Source organism: Lissotriton helveticus, chromosome 9 (assembly GCF_964261635.1).
Source record: "Lissotriton helveticus chromosome 9, aLisHel1.1, whole genome shotgun sequence".
Lineage (NCBI taxonomy): Eukaryota > Metazoa > Chordata > Amphibia > Caudata > Salamandridae > Lissotriton > Lissotriton helveticus.
In genome coordinates, this window is record NC_136070.1 from 624,703,174 (window position 1) to 624,725,445 (window position 22,272).

Sequence of the window (22,272 nt, forward strand, 5' to 3'; positions counted from 1 at the left end):
GGTTATGTGTAGCAAGAAAAGAATGTAAAGACAAAGTACATTCTTCACACTGCTCAGGCGTATCGGCTACCAACAAGATGTCGTCGACATATTGTATGAGAGCCACCCCTTTAGGTAAGACAGAAGAATCAAGTTGTCTCTTCAGTGATTGGCTATAGATACTAGGACTCTCAGTGTACCCTTGAGGAACTCTACAGAATCTGTATGATCGATTATTCAAAGTGAAACGGAACAAATATCGGCTATCAGGATGAATAGGAATCGAGAAGAAAGCATTCTTCAAATCAATTACCGAAAATGTAGTTGCTGTTGGAGGGACCATGGTAAGCAATGTCGTTATGTCAGAAACCACAGGGTACTGCAGTACTACAATCTTGTTAACTTCTCTCAAATCAATGATACATTTGTAAATCCTAGTGTCAGTATCTTTTTTAAAAATGGGAAGAATTGGACTATTGCAAACATTGTAAGGAACTTCTTCCACAACCCCCACTTTAATCAAATCATGTACAGTGTGTGTGAGTGCTTCTTCTCCTTCTCGAGAAATCTTATACTAAGGCAGTCTTGGCAATGAAGCACCCTCCTTGACACTAATATGCACTGGCGGAATAACCATTTGCCCTACATCGGTGTCTGAAGTAGCCCACAAAGTACTAGGGAGTGAAGCTAATGCTATTTCCTCTTTAACAATACAGGATCTCTCAATCACAGGGTAGTTGTCATTCAAAATAACCCGTACTCCTTCCGGAGAACATCGTATCGTAGCCCTGAAATATTTGAGCATATCAAGACCCACAATGTTATCTGGTGTGTTTGGATAGAGCAAAAACTGACATGGAGCAGTAAACTTATCAACATGGAATGCAAGTGGTTCTGACAGTGGGCTAAGGGAAGGTGTTCCATCGAAACCTATCAATGTAATAGTTAAGCCAGACAGGGGAGCCCTAGGAACCAAGTGTTTAGACAATGCGCTACGAGTAGCTCCTGTATCAACCAGAAACTGATCAGTAGAACCCAAAACATGTGCTGTAACATAGGGACCCTCTGATCTACTGGAACTTCAACTGATTCCTTACCCCATCCTAGGCAATCCTATGCATAAGCCGAATCTTGAAAATCAGACGGCACATAGTCGGACATTTGATATTGGTTCTTTCTATCAAAAGTGTTAAACCTATCCTGTCCACGTGTATTAGCATCAAACCTGGCACGATCATTCGAGCGTCCTCTAGGCCCTGAATATCCTGAACGACTTCTTATTTGTCCCCGACCACGTGGGCACTGCTGAGCACGTAGTACTGGACAATCAGAAATCCAATGTCCAAACTTCTTGCAATACGCACACTGGTCAACAGACATATTCGAACGAGTATAGGAAGGAAAAGACGAACCATAAGATCCACGTCCACCTCTTTCATTACCTCTAGAAGGCGGACCATAAACCTGAGCCAACATAACCTTCGTTTTCAACTCTTTAGTCTTTTTATCCTCATTACCCTTCGCTTCTAATTCCTGGCGTTCATAATACTGAGCCATAGTCAAAAGGGAAACCGGAGAAGAGGTAGTCCATGTACTCTCATTGTCCTTTAGGCGACTAGCTATTCCTGGCAAAAGGCTTGCGACATATTTATCGACAAACAGATGCCTACCCATGTCATCTGTCAATTACTGGACACTAAAATCGTGAAATGTCTCCTCAAAGCGTTTAAAGAAATCTGAAACTGATTCATCTGCCTTTTGCTTATACTACGCTAATACAGTCCAATCTATCTTTTTAGGGGGAATAATCATCTTTAACTTAACTAATGTAGCTGTAGGGAGCTCTAAAATCAATTTACACAGTTTCTGTGCAGGCTTCTGCTCTACATCCATTTGTTCGAACTCTTTCCATAATGCCCCAAAAGTTGCACGATCATCAGCTTTACGCACAGTTCTCCACATGTCAGGCGGTAATATCAATCCGAAAAACAAATCAATATCAGGCAAAGTCATGGTACAAGAGCTAATAGCACCCTCAACTTCCTCATAAAAAGCTGCTGGATTTTTGCGCAGATCAGGCAATGCATTTTTAAGGGTCATAACATCTGCTCTATTCCAAGGAGTGTAAACTCAATTATAAATAAAGTAACCCTTTGCATCAGTAGAAGTCCTATCATCACTCGTACCCGCTCCTTTAGGAGGAACATACAAAGGTGCCGCTTCCCACATAGGTTTTGTATGAACTATCATAGTCTTATCTGTTCCGAAGATAGAAGTTTGTGCCACGCCGGTCTGAGATGTTTGTGCAGCTGCATCTGCTGCCTTTTTCTCCTCTCGCAAACAAACTGCCTCAACACGTAATTTAACCAAACACCTGATTGTATCAGCCATCTGAGAAAAGACAAAAAGACATCACGCATTTGTTTACAATCCTGTGCTACATCATCGGGCTCCAATTCATCAGAATGTTTCCTAAACCGCTCAACGACCTGTGCGGCAAATACCTCGGTAAAATATATTTGCTCCCTTTCCTGCCAATTTTTCATCTCCTCTAAAAGATCAGAAGCAGGAGCTGTACTGCGAAGGGCTTTTCGTGCAGCATATCTAAGCTCAGACAAACGCTGGGCGGGCAGCATAGAACAAGTTTCTCGCGCTTTCTCCTGCTCTGTAGGAGAATCCGCATCTGACTCATAAGGAGCAGAAGAAAAAATATACGGAGGTGGAGAACGATCTAATAACAAGAAATCATCTTGCGGTTTATTAAGGATAGGATAAAGGGGTTGCCTAACAGTGTATTGGTCAGTTACCTGTAAATGGCGCTCCCCATCCCCTATCTCTTTTAGTTCTTTTGTTTCCTTTTTTTTTAACTCTAATGCTTTCGCATAAATGTTCTTTCACTGTTATTTTCAATCAAGGCTTGCTCACGCTTCATTCATTCACGCACTTCTTTCTCCCACATTCGCACACAGTCAAACATATTTTGCCTAGTCTTTCGCTTAAACATACATTGTTCCACATACTGAATCTTTCGCAAATCAAATGACCCATACATAGGCCAACGCAACTCAGGATCCTTATGAGTGTATTTATTCCATAACGTGCTGTACATTATAGAAGAAATACCATACTTAATACACATGTCCCTATTAGGCGTCCCCTCCGGGGGGGCCGTTGTGCTTCATCGAGTCTCAAACTGGTACCTCTACAAAAGCAACACATCCTACGAAGTGTGCTAGAAACAGGCATGCCAAAAATAGTGCAAAATATGCAGTATTATAATCAAAGTAGCGCTTAAAGTACTCTTTGTACGTTGCACCGTTCAAACAAATTCAAATAGAGAAAAATATCCTCATTACATGCCTATATAAATTGCAATTTATATATACCTTACAAACAGATACAAATATTGGCCAATCCTTTAAATCAAAAGCCACAGAAAGTGTTACTAAACTACCTTACCAATCCAAGGCATCACAAACCAACAGCAAGTGCCGCAGAACGACTCTTACCAATTAAATGGTGTCCAGATTCCAACTGCCAAGTTCTCAAATCGACCAAATGGTCACTGCACGGCGAATCAACAGAAGAGATATCAGTCGAGGACCGGCACCACCTGGATGGTCAGATCAGAAAGAAAGGAAAAACGCTGTGGTTGCCAAGACTCGGGTCTCCTCAGACAGCGATTGCGTCCAAAGCGAGATTCCAATCCTTCGTTTTGACCAGTCCTTCGGGCATCCGAGTCAGCGATGAGCCCGCGTTGGAGCGCCAATTTGTAGTAGTGGGCCTCAGCAAGGCCTACCAGTGCTGCACAGAGTCCTCAGACCAATAGGAAGAAGTTGGCACAGAAGCTGGAATAGAAAATACAGAGTTTATTAATCCTCATGAGGTGGAACTACATTCACACAGCACCCTTCGGTAATGTATGAAGTAGCACACTGAATGGAAGGAGCTTGGTCTTTTTTACACCCACACAGGGGCTCAAATGAAGGTGGTACAAGTATAAAATGCTGGTTTTAGGTACATATAAGGTCATACAGAAAATGTGGGAGGAGCTAACAGTTGCTAATTCTGGTGAACACATCCTGACAGTTACAGACTGGGGACAGCTGCAAGGACAGCTGCAAGCTGAACTGAGCATGTGCGAAGCAGAAAAGGCTAAATATATCTCGTCTCTAGGCAGATTTCAAGAGCAGTTACCAGGAAGGTAGGACAGAGCACATGGTAGCACATGGCAAACAAAATGACTGACAGAAATTCAAAATGGATTCCAGAAAATGGACAAGATAGCCTCTAAATACAGGATGGCTTCTGCTAATGCTAACCTAATCGCTGCCAAATTACAACAATGTAACATTTAATCTTCTGTTTAAAACATTTTTTGCATACTCTCGTAAAAAAATGTGAATAGATTCCTTTTGAGTACTGCAAATACTGCTACAATCCCACAGGGGCTTGTGTATGCTTCCCTTGAACTTCTTCAGTGTTTACTTCTTCAACACTCCAAACAACCATTTTTTCTTTTAAAATGGGACAACCATCTTTCATCTCATTGCATCAACCGCTAGTATCAACTGCATGTACTTATGTGTTCTGTTGAAAGTAGCTTTCTCCATTAAAGAGAGGCTCAGTACTAGGAGTGCGCTTCCATTTACCAGTAAAAGTTTTACAAAAGTTAGTTCTATTTACAAATCTTTTTCTTTTGCTTTCATCTACTACACTTTCAATGTGTTGTTTCTTCTTATTCGCTGCTGATCTTCTTTTATACTTTTTACAATGTTTTAATACATTTTGGAAATACTCTATCCATTGTGTGTATATCGTATACACACAATAAACACTACAACTCTTCTAGCCACACTATGTCCCAAACAGTTGTTATTGCTAACTGTAAATGTTCTTTTAAATAAATATATCAACTCCACGGATCCCTCGTGGTTTCACACACCAAAAGCACTCATTCAATGCTAAAGAGCACATTTAATATTTCTTATAAATGTTTCTGAATGCATATCACAGTGGAGATAGCAGAGTCTGAATGGGTATCAGTTTAGGTGCATAAATGAGTTTGCCAATGGGTGTAACAGTATCTTTAAGGCATATAAATGGATGTGGCAATGCCTGACTCTGTATAAGTATGTATATGGTGTTACAGTATCTCTATCAGTCTGTATGGGGTCTTGAATGGGTCTAACAGTGTCTGTATGGGTTTGTAAATTAGTGTGACAATGTCTTTATGGGTATCTGAATGGGTGTGACAGAGTCTCTATGGGTTTGTGAATGGGTGCAACATTGTCTGTATGGGTCTGTAAATGGATGTGACAGTGTTTCTATCAGTATGTGAATGGGGTAAGAGTTTTGTTTCGGTATGTCAATTAGTGTGACAGTATCTGTATAGGTTTCTAAATGGGTGAGATAGTGTCTGTATAGGTTTGCGAACAGGTGTACCACTGAAAATAGGTGTGACAGTGTCTTTATTGATATCTATTGACAGTGCTTGTATGAGTTTGTGAATGGATGTTAGAAAGGTTCCATGGATATCTGAATGGGTGTGACAGTTTCTGTCTGGGTACATGAATGGGTATCATGATGTCTCTATGAGTATGTGAAGGGGTTTGATATTGTGTGAATGGATTTCTGAATAGGTGTAACTTTGACTGTATAGGTTTGAAGGCTGTCACAGAGTCTCTATGGGTTTCTAAATAGGTGTCACATTGTCTCTATATCTATGTGAATGGCTGTGACAGTGTCTGCATCAAATGGGTATCTGAATGGATGTGAGAGGTAGCATGAGTATAACAATTTATATTTATATAGTCACCCTCCACTAAGGCTAAGTTCGTGGATCCCCCATGGACTTACATTGGGTCTATTGCTGGGCCTCGTGAAGGATCAGTGGACTTTGCAAGTTGCCAAAAAAAAATTTATTTTACAGATTTCTGACCCTAGGACACATGCTCACCCCTCTTTTGTAATATGTTCAAGGGGTCATGGAACCTCTCACCAGACCCCTTCATTGAGTTTCCAAAGAAATTTTCAGCCCCGGGAACCATTTCCTTGACAGAAAAATGGCAGCTGCAACTTTTCTATGAAGGTGCGGCCAGCCAATCAGAAGGTCGGCAGTGCGCGTGAATCAGCAGATTACCGATGAGTGAATCAACGAGTGATTTCTGTCTCCAGATAAACAAGTTTGTTCTCCAGGTATTATCTCTAACAATACTGAGCAGATTCATACAGAATCACAAAAAAACATGATCAATGTGCTAGCATCTAGCTTCCTGCCAAGTTTGGTGTAATTCTGTCCAGCGGTTCGGGCTGCTGGCTTCTTCAAAGGTTCTATGGAAATTAACATTGGGAAAACATATTTTGGGACACCCTTTTCACTCAGCCCCCACTTAGCAGATCACCCTGAAACTTTCCAGACTCCATCTGAAGTACCGGGCAAATGTTTTGGGAAAATGTCATTGAGATACATCAAGCTGCACCTCCTGAAAATGACCTCTTCCTATGGAAACTAAGTTCTAACTATATATATATATATATATATATATTCACTGAAAAAACCATAGGTTATAGACCATATATAGTTAGGAATTAGCATTTACAAAACCTTGAAAATTCACTGAAAAAAACATGGGTTATAGACCATATATAGTTAGGAATTAGCATTTACAAAACCTTATTTTACTCACACAAAACCATTGAAATTCCATATATAGTTAGTTGCACTAACTATATATCGCGCACCCGCAATCCACTGCTGATGATGTCACATATTACATCATTCATGACATGGTCAGTGACATCACTGATGACATCACTGATGACATCTCAAATGACATCACTGATGACATCACTGATGACATCTCAAATGACATCACTGATGACATCACTGATGACATCATCCAGTGACTGTGTGTTTGTGTAAAGTTAAAATATGTTTTACATATTGAAGAATGAGTAGATGTAGAAGTGTCTGGATGAAGGATTTAGTAGGTGCGTGACTGACTGTATGAGTGAGTGATTAAATGTGTCTCACTGAATGCATGGGTTAGTGACTAAACTGTCTTAATTTGTGCATCATTATGTCTGTTGTTCTGTAAACTGCTGCATGTGTTGATCAGTAGCTATATGAGTAACTATATGGGTTATTGATTGATTGTCCAAGTATTTGTATGGGAGACTGAGTGTGTGTGTGGCTGGCTGGGAGATGTGTGACTCTGTGCAGATCAATGTGTTCTTGTATCAATGATTGTATAAGAGAGTAAGTATGTGTTAGTATATGTTTGAAAATGTAAGGTACTCTATGTTTAACTGTATAGATTAGAAAATGGAAGTGTGATTGATTCTTTACAGGACTGACTAGGTGTGTGAGTAACTCCATGGATGAGTGGCAGAGTGTGAGTGTCTGTATAGGTGTATGAGTGCATATGATAGTGTTGTAAAGATGAGTGATTGTATGTATGAATGATTGTATGGGTGAATGAGTGAATGTGTGTGTAGACGTAGGAATCAGTGAGTGCGTATGTAGTAACTAGTATTGGTGTGTCAATGGTTAAAAAAATTATATTCTGTATTTAACACTGGGTGTAACAGAGGTTATATTAAAGTGTGAGGAGATGCATTGTATTGTCACATGAATGATATCATCAGTGATGTGACCATTGATGTCAAATGAGATGTCATCAGTGATGTCATCAGTGATGTCATTTGAGATGTCATCAGTGATGTCATTTGAGATGTTATCAGTGATGTCATTTGAGATGTCATCAGTGATGTCATTAGTGATGTCATTTGAGATGTCATCAGTGATGTCATTTGAGATGTCATCAGTGATGTCATCAGTGATGTCACTGACCATGTCATGAATGATGTAATATGTGACATCATCAGCAGTGGACTGCGGGTGCGCGATATATAGTTAGTGCAACTAACTATATATGGAATTTCAATGGTTTTGTGTGAGTAAAATAAGGTTTTGTAAATGCTAATTCCTAACTATATATGGTCTATAACCCATGGTTTTTTCAGTGAATTTTCAAGGTTTTGTAAATGCTAATTCCTAACTATATATGGTCTATAACCTACGTTTTTTCAGTGAATTTCAATGGTTTTTTATTAGCAAATATCAAAAGCTTTAAAATGTCAAGTACGTGGTAGGTAAAAACATTTTCGTGTTTATGCACGCTGATGTGCTTTGAACTCTGCCCCCCCCTCTTTTCTTTTAGGAGTATTCTCTCTTTGCAGATAGTGAAGGGTAGGTAACGCAGGCCTTTGCCCCCGTTGTAATCCGTCGTGCCTGCTTCCCTCTCCATTTGATTGATTGTTATCCAAGCATTTACTGTTTTGGAATTGCTTCTCTTTGGTTCATTCTCTATTTACAAACAAGCACAGAGTTGCAATACTCTGTTTAGTCTTTGCAGATAGTGAAAAATCGTTAGAAAAAACAAAAGGAATCAAGCAAAATCAGTAGGCCACTAATGGGATCTCTTTTTGACCTCGCTAAAATAGAAACATTAGGAACAACCCCTCATGAGAAATATGAAACTAGTGAGAGGAACCGAGCTCGACGCCATGATGGCTGCAAGACAGCTCGGCTCCACCGCCCACCCCGCCCAAAATAACGACAAACCCTATGCAAATATTATAAATATATACAACACACCAGCAAAGTAACAGGGTAAAACGTTTTATTAAATAACTATTTACATGGCAGCCTGCTGCAACATCGATCCAAATACATGCCGCCGTTCCCGGGATTTCCCCCCGACTACTCTGCGGCCTACGAGATGGAGAGGCCGGGGCGTTGACTAGGCGGGGCCTCCGGCCGCAACCACAGTGCCAACGATCGCTGCTGACGGAGGGGAGCCTTGCCGGTGAGACCACTGATCTGAAGAACCGCTGCCTGCGGTGCCTCCCTGAGCCGCTTGACGGAGGCCCCCGAGGGGCGGTGTGGTGGCGCGGACTAGGAGGGGGCGCTTGGCTCCTGCCCCCTCCCCAAGTCTTGTTGCCCTGGTGTGGCCTGAGATCGCCCCGACATAGGCGGCCGGCTCCCGGGGTCCGGCTGAACTTTTTGCCTTTTGGTGACTCTTCCATTCTGGACCTTGTCCCACAATCCGTTTGACCTGAAGACACGTCCTGCGGTGCCCTGGTCCGACCATCACATATACCTGCGCCAGGAGACGGCGTGGGGTGCACTGGAAGGGAGAGGCGGCGCGTACGAGCCTCCCCCACCTCCCCAGGTGGAGGTTTCTCAGCTACACCCCAGCGCTTCACTCAGCCACCTGAATTGCGCCCGCTCTTGCGGCACAGTGCGTCGCTCGGCCACCTGAGTTTCGCCTGCTCTTGCTATTACAGCGTCTCACCCGCCATCCGGCTGAATTGCACCCACTCTTGTGGTACAGCGACAGGCGGCTGCCACGAAGCTCACGAAATGGCGGTCGGCTCCACAGACTTGGGCCTGGCCTGCAAGGATGGCTCTGGGCAACCCTGGAACTCGGACGCTTGACTGCTAGGGCATGGGCCCCATTCCCAAAAGCGTCCCCTCAGCCTTGAAGATTCTACAAGAGTCACCGGGGCCCCCGACTCCCGCAGACGTCCGGTGGGGAGCGACTGCTATGATTGCTCGCGGAATGGCCACGACGTAGCCACGGGGTGCTCTCATGCTGACGCCAGCTTCAGTCTGAAACATCCAGAAACACTGTAGACTACCAATTCGATCAGTTCCGGTGGAGCCCCAACGTGACCCGGTAGAGAAGAACTTACCCTCCCCTCTTTGACTGATGGTTCTTGTTGCCTGTCCCTTCTGTTGTCATTTAACGGAACTTTTTGGACTGCTGAAAGGGGTTCTGTTCCGACCGCTGGTTGGTGGAGACATTTTGACTATATTCTGGACCTGCCCGGCCTCGCCCAAAATGGCGTCGGTATAAATGAGACTCGCAACTCCTTGATGTGTACTGGTTGCTCAGCCTTGATATCACGAGATATGTATGCAGTTTTGGAGCACATGGCGGGCGGGGACGGGTACTGATTGAACATTTGCACATCCCTATTGATATTAAGTTCTGATGTATTATTCATTACTGTACTATTGAAAGTTCGAATTAACGTTACTCATGGTACTTGCCCGCAAATGTATATCTAGATAATTTCATTGTAACTGGTCCTGTCGTACTTTCATTATAAAATTAACGTCCACCGATTCCGCAACTGTTAGACACCTTAATTCCTGCAACCTAATGGCCCGCCCGTTACGTTTTTCTACAGTGTAAAGGTCCTCTCATCATATACGATTCCAGTTTGCTCCGTGGCCGGCCCACGTGGTTGTAGGCCCGTATTTCTATACTGACATTTTTGCAAAAAAAAAGTTTTCGAAGGAAGTATGGAATCAGCGTCATAACAATCGTCTAGGTTGGTAGGATTTTAGAATAATGGCTGTTATTCCCAAACAATAGAAGACAGATAATGCAGACCCTTTGCCTGAATTTTGGATTGATTGAAATTTGTATCCGTCACACCTGCACTTTTTCCAGAATTGTTAGAAAATGGTCGACCGTAGCTTAAGGTATCTGCCGAATGTAAGGTGTGGTATTTTGTCCCATAAAATAAGACTAATTGAGAAACAAATACACGAAGAGGGAACTCGAATTTAGAGACAAACAAAATGAAACATTTTTTGGCATCATAAGAAGGGGAGGATATGTTACACAGACAAATAATGCGAAAGGGATAGCCAAGATCTGTTGTATCACACGTTCCTGCAGCTAGTCTGATACATGGTAAGTAGAAGCTTTTTCGTGTTTGCGCGCGCTGACATCCTCTGAATGCTGTATCCCCCCCTTTCTTTTCTCCTCTGTAGGTTACATCGGAGTTCCGACTGAAGAATGGAGTGGACATGGACCGCACCGTGATCCATGTAGGGAAAGACATAGACAAGCGCTGTGAGATACTGCATGGAGTGCAGACCATCACTGTGAACGTGAAAAATTGTATGGTGTGACTGAGCGTACATGCCCTGATTGTATGGTATGAATGTGTATGTATTCCATATGCCCGGCCGATAAACGTTCTGTTTGCGCAACTGCCGCGTTAGAAAACAACATCGTGACGCGTCGCGTAACCGCGACATAGCGCGTTGTCGCGTAATGCGTTATATGACGAGCCGCGTTAGCGCACCCGGAAGTGCTCCGGTGCACGAGGCGCGAAGCGCAGCTTCCCGGAAGCGATCCGAGGCGCGGCGCGGAGCGCGTAACGTAAGCATAACAGGTCACGTGACTTGTTAATAAAACTTTTCATTGGTTCATTTCACTTTTGGGTTCCTAATGATGTAAGGCTAGGTCATGTGACCTAAAAATAACACTTTTCATTGGTTTAGAACTATTTTTTGTCCCAAATGATGAAAACCCCTCCTTGTTTCCTCACTCTGACTTTCATCTTTGTGAGAGGAAGACCTTTTTTCATCACTTAGCAATGGCAAGTGTTGTAGCTTCAGCTGGTGCATCCCCACCACCACCACCACCACCTCCTAGGAAGAGAGTACCACCTCCTCAAGTGGTAGTTGAGCAAGAGGTGCCCCCCCCACCTTCTTGTTGCCTGATTCGGCCAGCTCAACCGATCGAGCATGAGACTCTGTTGTGATCTGAAGAACCGCTGCCTGCGGTGCCTCCCAGAACCGCTTGACGGAGGCCCCCGAGGGGCGGTGTGGTGGCGCAGACTGGGAGGGGGCGCTTGGCTCCTGCCCCCTCCCCAAGTCTCGCTCGGCCAGCTGAGTTGCGCCCACTCTTGCGGCCTACGACATGGAGAGGCCGGGGCGTTGACTAGGCGGGGCCTCCGGCCGCAACCACAGCGCCAACGATCGCTGCTGACGGAGGGGAGCCTTATCGGTGAGAGTCACTGATCTGAAGCACCGCTGCCTGCGGTGCCTCCCTGAACCGCTTGACGGAGGCCCCCGAGGGGCGGTGTGGTGGCGCGGACTGGGAGGGGGCGCTTTGCTCCTGCCCCCTCCCCAAGTCTCGCTCGGCCAGCTGAGTTCCGCCCGCTCTTGCGGCACAGTGCCTCACTCGGTCGGTTGAGTTTCGCCTACTCTTGCGGCTACAGCGTCTCACCCGCCATCCAGCTGAGTTGCGCCCACTCTTGCGGCCTACGACATGGAGAGGCCGGGGCGTTGACTAGGCGGGGCCTCCGGCCGCAACCACAGCGCCAACGATCGCTGCTGACGGAGGGGAGCCTTGCCGGTGAGAGCCACTGATCTGAAGAACCGCTGCCTGCGGTGCCTCCCTGAACCGCTTGACGGAGGCCCCCGAGGGGCGGTGTGGTGGCGCGGACTGGGAGGGGGCGCTTGGCTCCTGCCCCCTCCCCAAGTCTCGCTCGGCCAGCTGAGTTCCGCCCGCTCTTGCGGGACAGTGCCTCACTCGGCCAGTTGAGTTTTGCCTACTCTTGCGGCTACAGTGTCTCACCCGCCATCCAGCTGAGTTGCGCCCACTCTTGCGGCCTACGACATGGAGAGGCCGGGGCGTTGACTAGGTGGGGCCTCCGGCCTCAACCACAGCGCCAACGATCGCTGCTGACGGAGGGGAGCCTTGCCGGTGAGAGCCACTGATCTGAAGAACCGCTGCCTGCGGTGCCTCCCTGAACCGCTTGACGGAGGCCCCCGAGGGGCGGTGTGGTGGCGCGGACTGGGAGGGGGCGCTTGGCTCCTGCCCCCTCCCCAAGTCTCGCTCGGCCAGCTGAGTTGCGCCCGCTCTTGCGGCACAGTGCCTCACTCGGCCGGTTGAGTTTTGCCTACTCTTGCGGCTACAGCGTCTCACCCGCCATCCAGCTGAGTTGCGCCCACTCTTGCGGCCTACGAAATGGAGAGGCCGGGCGTTGACTAGGCGGGGCCTCCGGCCACAACCACAGCGCCAACGATCGCTGCTGACGGAGGGGAGCCTTGCCGGTGAGAGCCACTGATCTGAAGAACCGCTGCCTGCGGTGCCTCCCTGAACCGCTTGACGGAGGCCCCCGAGGGGCGGTGTTGTGGCGCGGACTCGGAGGGGGCGCTTGGCTCCTGCCCCCTCCCCAAGTCTTGTTGCCCTGGTGTGGCCTGAGATCGCCCCCGACATAGGCGGCCGGCTCCCGGGGTCCAGCGGAACTTTTTGCCTTTTGGTGACTCTTCATTCTGGACCTTGTCCCACAATCCGTTTGACCTGAAGACACGTCTTGCGGTGCCCTCGCAATGCGGCCTGGTCCCTGAATGTGTGCAGGGGGACGGTATTGATTGGATCAAGATGGCGGCTTCACACAAAGCTGACTCAAGTGTTGCTGCTGATGCTATGCAGACAAAAACTGGTTTTCAGTTTGTACATTCTTCAGGATTTTTCCATCCAAGGCTGGTTGAGAGTTTGTAGAACGATGGCTTCAGATTTTCAACATACTACTCTTCAACATTCTTCATAAATGTAACAATGTGAGACTCACTAGGAGAACGGCCGTTTATCTTTCCTTTCAAAATGCTGCCAACAATATTTTCTGAATGGAAGACACCATCTTGTAGCATAAAGGGCTGCGTCAAGGGTGGTATTGCCCAGAATGTCTTGTTTTCTAGTGCTCGCAATGACAAAGCCAGTACTGCCGAAAGGGATTCTGGTCCTGCCGCTACTTATTGGAGACATTGAACTATACTCTGGACCTGCCTGGCCTCGACCAAAATGGCGCCAGTATGGGAGCGACTTGCAACTCCTTATGACGTTCTAGTTACTTAGCCTTGACATTATGGGGGATGTATGCAGTCTTTGTGCACATGGCGGGCGGGGAAGGGTACTGACTGGGAATACGGACAACCCTATTGATGTCGATTTTTCATTATTGATTATTGTATTAATAAAGCTTCGAAGTAATGTTACCCATGATACTCGCCCATGGTGTGCGTATGGACGATTTTATTGTAACTGATCCTGTTATACTTTCAATTAAAAAATCAACCATCACTGATTCTGCAACCGTTTGTCACGTTTAGTTTTTTCAATTAAATGGCTCGCTTGTTACATACTCCTATACCCCTGGCTTTTGAAAGACACCATCTTGTAGAATAAAGGGCTGCATCAAGGGTGGTATTGCCCAGAATGTCTTGTTTTCTAGTGCTCGTAATGACGAAGCCAGAACTGCCGAAAGGGATTCTGCTCCTGCCGCTACTTATTGGAGACATTGAACTATACTCTGGAACTGCCTGGCCTCGACCAAAATGGCGCCAGTATGGGAGCGACTTGCAACTCCTTATGACGTTCTAGTTACTTAGCCTTGACGTTATGGGGGATGTATGCGGTCTTTGTGCACATGGCGGACGGGGAAGGGTACTGACTAGGGATACGGACAACCCTATTGATGTCGATTTTTCATTATTGATTATTGTATTAATAAAGCTTCAAATTAATGTTACCCATGATACTCGCCCATGGTGTGCGTATGGACGATTTTATTGTAACTGATCCTGTTATACTTTCAATTAAAAAATTAACCTTCACTGATCCTGCAACCGTTTGTCACGTTTAGTTTTTTCAATTAAATGGCTCACTTGTTACATACTCCTATACCCCTGGCTTTTGAAAGACACCATCTTGTAGAATAAAGGGCTGCGTCAAGGGTGGTATTGCCCAGAATGTCTTGTTTTCTAGTGCTCGTAATGACGAAGCCAGAACTGCCGAAAGGGATTCTGGTCCTGCTGCTACTTATTGGAGACATTGAACTATACTCTGGACCTGCCTGGCCTCGACCAAAATGGCGCCAGTATGGGAGCGAATTGCAACTCCTTATGACGTTCTAGTTACTTAGCCTTGACGTTATGGGGGATGTATGCGGTCTTTGTGCACATGGCGGGCGGGGAAGGGTACTGACTGGGAATACGGACAACCCTATTGATGTCGATTTTTCATTATTGATTATTGTATTAATAAAGCTTCGAAGTAATGTTACCCATGATACTCGCCCATGGTGTGCGTATGGACGATTTTATTGTAACTGATCCTGTTATACTTTCAATTAAAAAATCAACCTTCACTGATTCTGCAACCGTTTGTCACGTTTAGTTTTTTCAATTAAATGGCTCGCTTGTTACATACACCTATACCCCTGGCTTTTGAAAGACACCATCTTGTAGAATAAAGGGCAGCGTCAAGGGTGGTATTGCCCAGAATGTCTTGTTTTCTAGTGCTCGTAATGACGAAGCCAGAACTGCCGAAAGGGATTCTGCTCCTGCCGCTACTTATTGGAGACATTGAACTATACTCTGGACCTGCCTGGCCTCGACCAAAATGGCGCCAGTATGGGAGCGACTTGCAACTCCTTATGACGTTCTAGTTACTTAGCCTTGACGTTATGGGGGATGTATGCGGTCTTTGTGCACATGGCGGGCGGGGAAGGGTACTGACTAGGAATACGGACAACCCTATTGATGTCGATTTTTCATTATTGATTATTGTATTAATAAAGCTTCGAAGTAATGTTACCCATGATACTCGCCCATGGTGTGCGTATGGACGATTTTATTGTAACTGATCCTGTTATACTTTCAATTAAAAAATCAACCTTCACTGATTCTGCAACCGTTTGTCACGTTTAGTTTTTTCAATTAAATGGCTCGCTTGTTACATACTCCTATACCCCTGGCTTTTGAAAGACACCATCTTGTAGAATAAAGGGCTGCGTCAAGGGTGGTATTGCCCAGAATGTCTTGTTTTCTAGTGCTCGTAATGACGAAGCCAGAACTGCCGAAAGGGATTCTGCTCCTGCCGCTACTTATTGGAGACATTGAACTATACTCTGGACCTGCCTGGCCTCGACCAAAATGGCGCCAGTATGGGAGCGACTTGCAACTCCTTATGACGTTCGAGTTACTTAGCCTTGACGTTATGGGGGATGTATGCGGTCTTTGTGCACATGGCGGGCGGGGAAGGGTACTGACTAGGAATACGGACAACCCTATTGATGTCGATTTTTCATTATTGATTATTGTATTAATAAAGCTTCGAAATAATGTTACCCATGATACTCGCCCATGGTGTGCGTATGGACGATTTTATTGTAACTGATCCTGTTATACTTTCAATTATAAAATCAACCTTCACTGATCCTGCAACCGTTTGTCACGTTTAGTTTTTTCAATTAAATGGCTCACTTGTTACATACTCCTATACCCCTGGCTTTTGACCCTTTCCTACGCGCGGTCTGTACTACCGCCCTCGGGCGATCTATGTAATGAACAGACTACCATTGCCGAAACACAAGGGAATGCATCTCAGAGAGATAAGTCAAGTACGTGGTAGATAAAAACATTTTCGTGTTTATGCACGCTGATGTGCTTTGAACGCTGCCCCCCTCCCCCCCCTCATCATTTAGATTACCACCATCCATTGCAGAAAAGCGTACCGGGCGCTCCCCACGCAAAAAAAACGTTTTTTTTTTTTTGCCCCGCGGGGCCCTTTTAAAGCCTCCACATCAAACCTAGGGGGTCAGGGAGGATCTACTATGCCCCCTTATGGTCATTTCCCCCTTTGTTTTGGCCTCCTCTTGTCTCTCGATCCTACCGAGAGACAAGATGGCGGCCGCTCCGGACTGTTTAGAATGTTGACAGACACCGGAGCGCCAATCAGCTTCCCTTCGCGAAGTTCCGTTACGCGTCAAGTACGCGAACCGGAGCGCTACCCGGAGCGCTGTTACAGATATATATATTTTTTTGAACGTTAATTTATCAAAATCCACTGGAGCACATATATTGAGACCTAGCAAAGGCACATCGGGCTACCAGTCCCTACAATTTTGCCAAGTTTCGTGCAAATCCATTCAGCCGTTCGAGCTAAAAGTGAGGCCAACCGCCCTATGGAAATTAACACGGGAAAAACACGTTTTGGGACCCCCCTTTTTTCTCTGCCCCCCCTTGACGAAACCCCCCCAAATTTTCAGGGGCTGCTCAGAAACAAAATGTTCAATTTTCCTGAAAATTTCAGCCAATTCCGTCCACAAACGCCAAAGTTATTAGACATAGAATTTTCAAAAATCCCATAGAGAAAAAATCCTAACTATATATATATTCACTGAAAAAACCATAGGTTATAGACCATATATAGTTAGGAATTAGCATTTAAAAAACCTTTTTTTACTCACACAAAACCATTGAAATTCCATATATAGTTAGTGGTACTAACTATATATCGCGCACCCGCAATCCACTGCTGATCATGTCACATATTACATCATTCATGACATGGTCAGTGACATCACTGATGACATCACTGATGACATCTCAAATGACATCACTGATGACATCACTGATGACATCTCAAATGACATCACTGATGACATCACTGATGACATCTCAAATGACATCACTGATGACATCACTGATGACAACATCCAGTGACTGTGTATTTCTGTAAAGTTAAAATATGTCTTACATATTGAAGAATGAGTGGATGTAGAAGTGTCTGGATGAAGGATTTAGTAGGTGCATGACTGACTGTATGAGTGAGTGGTTAAATGTGTCTCACTGAGTGCATGGGTTAGTGACTGAACTGTGTTAATTTGTGCATCATTATGTTTGTTGTACTGTAAACTGCTGCATGTGTTGATCAGTAGCTATATGAGTAAGTATATGGGTTATTGATTGGTTGCTCAAGTATTTGTATGGGAGACTGAGTGTGTGTGTGGGTGGCTGGGAAGTGTATGACTCTGTGCATAGATGTGTGAGCAGTTGATTCACTAGATGTATGGGTTCAAAAGTGCACATGGAAACAGCTGTATGGGTGGTTGACTGTGTGCATCAGTGTATTGGTGAGTGAATGGATATCTCAGTGCTACATGTCAAAGTAAGTACATATGTAAAACACAGTACATGTGAGAGTTGGCATATATAAATAACTGTGCATAAGAGCCAGTGAATGTGTGAGTGGCTGTATGGATGATTGTGAACTTGTATCAGGGATTGTAAAAGAGAGTAAATATGTGTTAGTATATGTTTGAATAAGTAAGGTGTGTATAACTGTATAGTTGAGGAAATGGAAGTGTGATTGATTCTTTGCATGACTGACTAGGTGTATAAGTAACTCCATGGATGAGTGACAGTCTGTGAGTGTCTGTTTACACTGAGTGTATCTAAGGTTATATTAGAGTCTGAAGAGGTTCATCGTATTATCACATGAATGATGTCATCAGTGATGTGATCAGTAATGTCAAATGAGATGTCATCAGTGATGTCATCAGTGATGTCATTTGAGATGTCATCAGTGATGTCATCAGTGATGTCATTTGAGATGTCATCAGTGATGTCATCAGTGATGTTATTTGAGATGTCATCAGTGATGTCATCAGTGATGTCACTGACCATGTCATGAATGATGTAATATGTGACATGATCAGCAGTGGATTGCGGGTGCGCGATATATAGTTAGTACTACTAACTATATATGGAATTTCAATGGTTTTGTGTGAGTAAAAAAAGGTTTTTTAAATGCTAATTCCTAACTATATATGGTCTATAACCTATGGTTTTTTCAGTGAATTTTCAAGGTTTTGTAAATGCTAATTCCTAACTATATATGGTCTGTAACCTATGGTTTTTTCAGTGAATTTCAATGGTTTTTTAATAGCAAATATCATAAGCTGTCGAATGTCAAGTACGTGGTAAGAAAAAACATTTTCGTGTTTATGCACACTGATCTGCTTTGAATGCTGCCCCCCCCCCCTCATTTCTATTAGGAGTACTCTCTCTTTGCAGATAGTGAAGGGTAGTTAACGCAGGCCTTTGCCCCCGTTGTAATCCGTCGTGCCTGCTTCTCTCTCCATTTGATTGATTGTTATCCAAGCATTTACTGTTTTAGAATTGGTTCTCTTTGGTTCATTCTCTATTTAAAAACAAGCACAGAGTCGCAATACTCTGTATAGTCTTTGCAGATAGCGAAAAATCGTGTAAAAAAACAAAAGGAATCGAGCAAAATCAGTAGGCCACTAATGGGATCTTTTTTTGACCTCGCTAAAATAGAAACATTAGGAACAACCCCTCATGAGAAATACGAAACTAGTGAGATGAACTGAACTCCACACCATGATGGCTGCAAGACAGCTCGGCTCCGCCACCCACCCCGCCCAAAATAACGATAAACTCTATGCAAATATTACAAATATATACAACACACCAGCAAAGTAACAGGGTAAAACATTTTATTAAATAACTATTTACATAACTATTTTATACTTTTTGTTGCCCGATCCGGCTAGCTCAATCGATCGAGCATGAAACTCATGCACTCTGATGGTTCAAAGTTTTGAGGAGTGCTTTTAACACTGTCTGAAGCCTATTTGCACTTGCTTCAGCTTCACTATTCTTAATGTAAGTGGGGGCTGTTTGAGGATGTGACTGCATTTGAAAACAATGTGATGCGGTGCCACCCTGAACCGCTTGACGGAGGCCCCCGAGGGCCGGTGTCATGGCGCGGACTCGGAGGGGGCGCTTGGCTCCGGCCCCCTCCCCAAGTCGTGTTGCCCTGGTGTGGCCTGAGATCGCCCCCGACATAGGTGGCCGGCTCCCGGGGTCAAGCGGAACTTTTTGCCTTTTGGTGACTCTTCCATTCTTCACCTTGTCCCACAATCCGTTTCACCTAAAGACACGCTGTAGTGGGGCGCCCCTTTTCCGTTTCAGTTGCCATTCAGCCCGCTTTTGCTACACTGTGCCTCTTCCGCTATTCAGCTGTTTACCGCCCGCTCTTTCGACTACAGCGTCTCGCTCACCATGTACTTGAGTTGCTCCCGCTCTTGCGGTGCAGCGATAGGCGGCTGCCACAGGACTCTCAAAATGGCGGCCGGCTCTTCAGATTTGGGCGTGGTCCACTAAAATGGGCCTGCGACACCTTGGAACTCGGACGCTTGTCTGCTAGAGCTTGGGCTCCATTCTCGAAAGCGTCCCCTCAGCCTTGAAGATTCTACAAAAGTCTTGGGGGCCCCCGACTCCCGCAGGCTTCTGGTGGGGAGCGCCTAGCATGATTGCTCGTGGAATGGCCACGACGGAGCTACGAAATGGTGGTGCTCTCATGCTAACGCCAGCTTCAGTCTGAAACATCCAGAAACACTGTAGACTACCAATTCGATCAGTTCCGGTAGCGCCCCAACGTGACCCGGTAGAGAAGAACTTGCCCTCCCCTCTTTGACTGATGGTTCTTGTTGCCTGTCCCTTCTGTTGTAATTTAACAGAACTATTTAGCCTGCTGAAAGGGGTTGTGTTCCGACCGCTGGTTGGTGGAGACATTTTGACTATATTCTGGACCTGCGTTGTCGCGTAATGCGTCATATGACGCGCCGCGTTAGCGCACCCGGAAGTGCTCCGGTGCGCGAAGCGCAGCTTCCCGGAAGCGATCCGGGGCGCGGCGCGCAGCGCGTAACGTAAGCATAACAGGTCATGTGACTTGTTAATAAAACTTTTCATTGGTTCATTTTACTTTTCTTATTCTAATGATGAAAGGCTTGGTCATATGACCTAAAAATTACGCTTTTTATTACTTTCGAACATTATTTTTTCTTAAACATATGTTATAATGTTCCAGGCTAATGTACTTTCCCGGTAAATTTACAACTGTCCTGCAAGTAAAATATATTCCTTTTTCGAGAAAAAGGGCGTTTCTTCGTCCCATGACGGAGCCGTTGAGCAAAAGAGGCTCAGCCTGCTGTCTTAGTCGCCGATACGCCTGAATATCAGATTCTTATCGATCACTTTATGTTGCAGGAGTAGAAAACACAACAGCCCTCGACCATTTATCTTTACTGCGTTCCTGCGTATTATACCTTTTACCCTTCATGTAATTGGACTGCTTTATTTCACTTGCCTTTTACTGATTCTAAAACAGTGACTATTATTAAAAACTTTACCAATGTAAAAACTACTACCATGTTTTCTTTTAAAAACCTTTATTGTGAAAACGTCAGTATACAAATACGGGCTTATAACCACGTGGGCCGGCCACGGAGCAAACTGTAATCGTATATGATGAGTAGACATTTACACTGTAGAGGAACGTAACGGGTGGGCCATTAGGTTGCAAGAACTAAGGTGTCTAACAGTTGCGGAATCGGTGGACGTACATTTAATAATTAAAATACGACAGAGCCAGTAACAATAAAATTATCTAGATATACATTTGCGGGCAAGTACCATGGGTGACGTTAATTCGAACTTTCAATAGTACAGTAATCAATAACACATCAGAACTTAATATCAATAGGGATGTCGAAATATTCAATCAATTCTCGTCCCCGCCCGCCATGTGCTTCAAAACTGCATACGTATCTCGTGATTTCAAGGTTCTGCAACCAGTACACAACAAGGAGTTACGAGTCCCATTTATTCCGGCGCCATTTTGGGCGAAGACGGGCAGGTCCAGGATATAGTCAAAATGTCTCTACCAACCATCGACTATGATGATGTTCATATGCTGTATTTATTAGAGTAACACTCATCTGTCCACATGAAATTAATTTGCCACAATCTAAACATGTCCTTTTAATCTTTCCAAAGTTCTTCTAAATATTTGGGACCGTTTCCCTTGCCTCTGATGCTGTCAGTGCCACTTCTTTGGTGAATGTACTGGCAGATCGGGGGTTCTCCTCCAAATCTCTCTTTTATGCAGCACTATAATTATCGGTGCCACCTCTCCATATGACGATGCATGGTATAGTTACCATAACTATATTTTTTATCGGTTCCTCTGGAGAGTACATCGTGGCAGATGAGGCTTGTAACGTACCGGGCATTTACCTTTTTTTGCATGTAGAGGAAAGGAAAAAAAATTCGAGCGTCCGAGTTCTAAGGTGTCCCAGGGCCATTTTAGTGGACCAGGCCCAAATCCAAAGAACAGGCCGCCATTTTGAGAGTCCTGTTGCAGCCGCCTGTCGCTGTAGCATCAAGAGCGGCCGAAACTCAGCTGAATGGCAACTGAAACGGTAAAGGGGCGCCCCACTACAGCAGACGAGCCTCCACCTGGGAAGGCCCGTTCACACCGCCTCCTCCCCCCCCCCCTTCGGGCACCCCACGCCGTTATTCGGAGCAGGATTGTAGGATGGCCACACCAGTGCGGCAACTTGCTAGACACCACCTCGGTGCCAACCGAATCTCAGCGCCTTGTGGTGTCTTCTATTCAGAAAATATTGTTGTGCTGCCTTCGACCTATTCGCCGCAAGTGCGCACGCAACTCAGCTGCATAGCGAGTGAAACACCAAGGGGCGCCCCACTGCAGCCGAGGAACCTTCATCTTGGGGGCGACGCACAGCATCACATTGCTGGCC

At 45.1% G+C, this 22,272-nt stretch overlaps 1 protein-coding gene across 1 annotated transcript in view; it reads left to right on the forward strand.

The window, feature by feature from the left end:
• Window positions 1–22,272, forward strand: part of LOC144781704 (cytochrome P450 2C5-like) — an 852,328-nt gene that overhangs the window by 430,577 nt on the left and 399,479 nt on the right. The gene's annotated exons all lie outside the window — the stretch shown is intronic.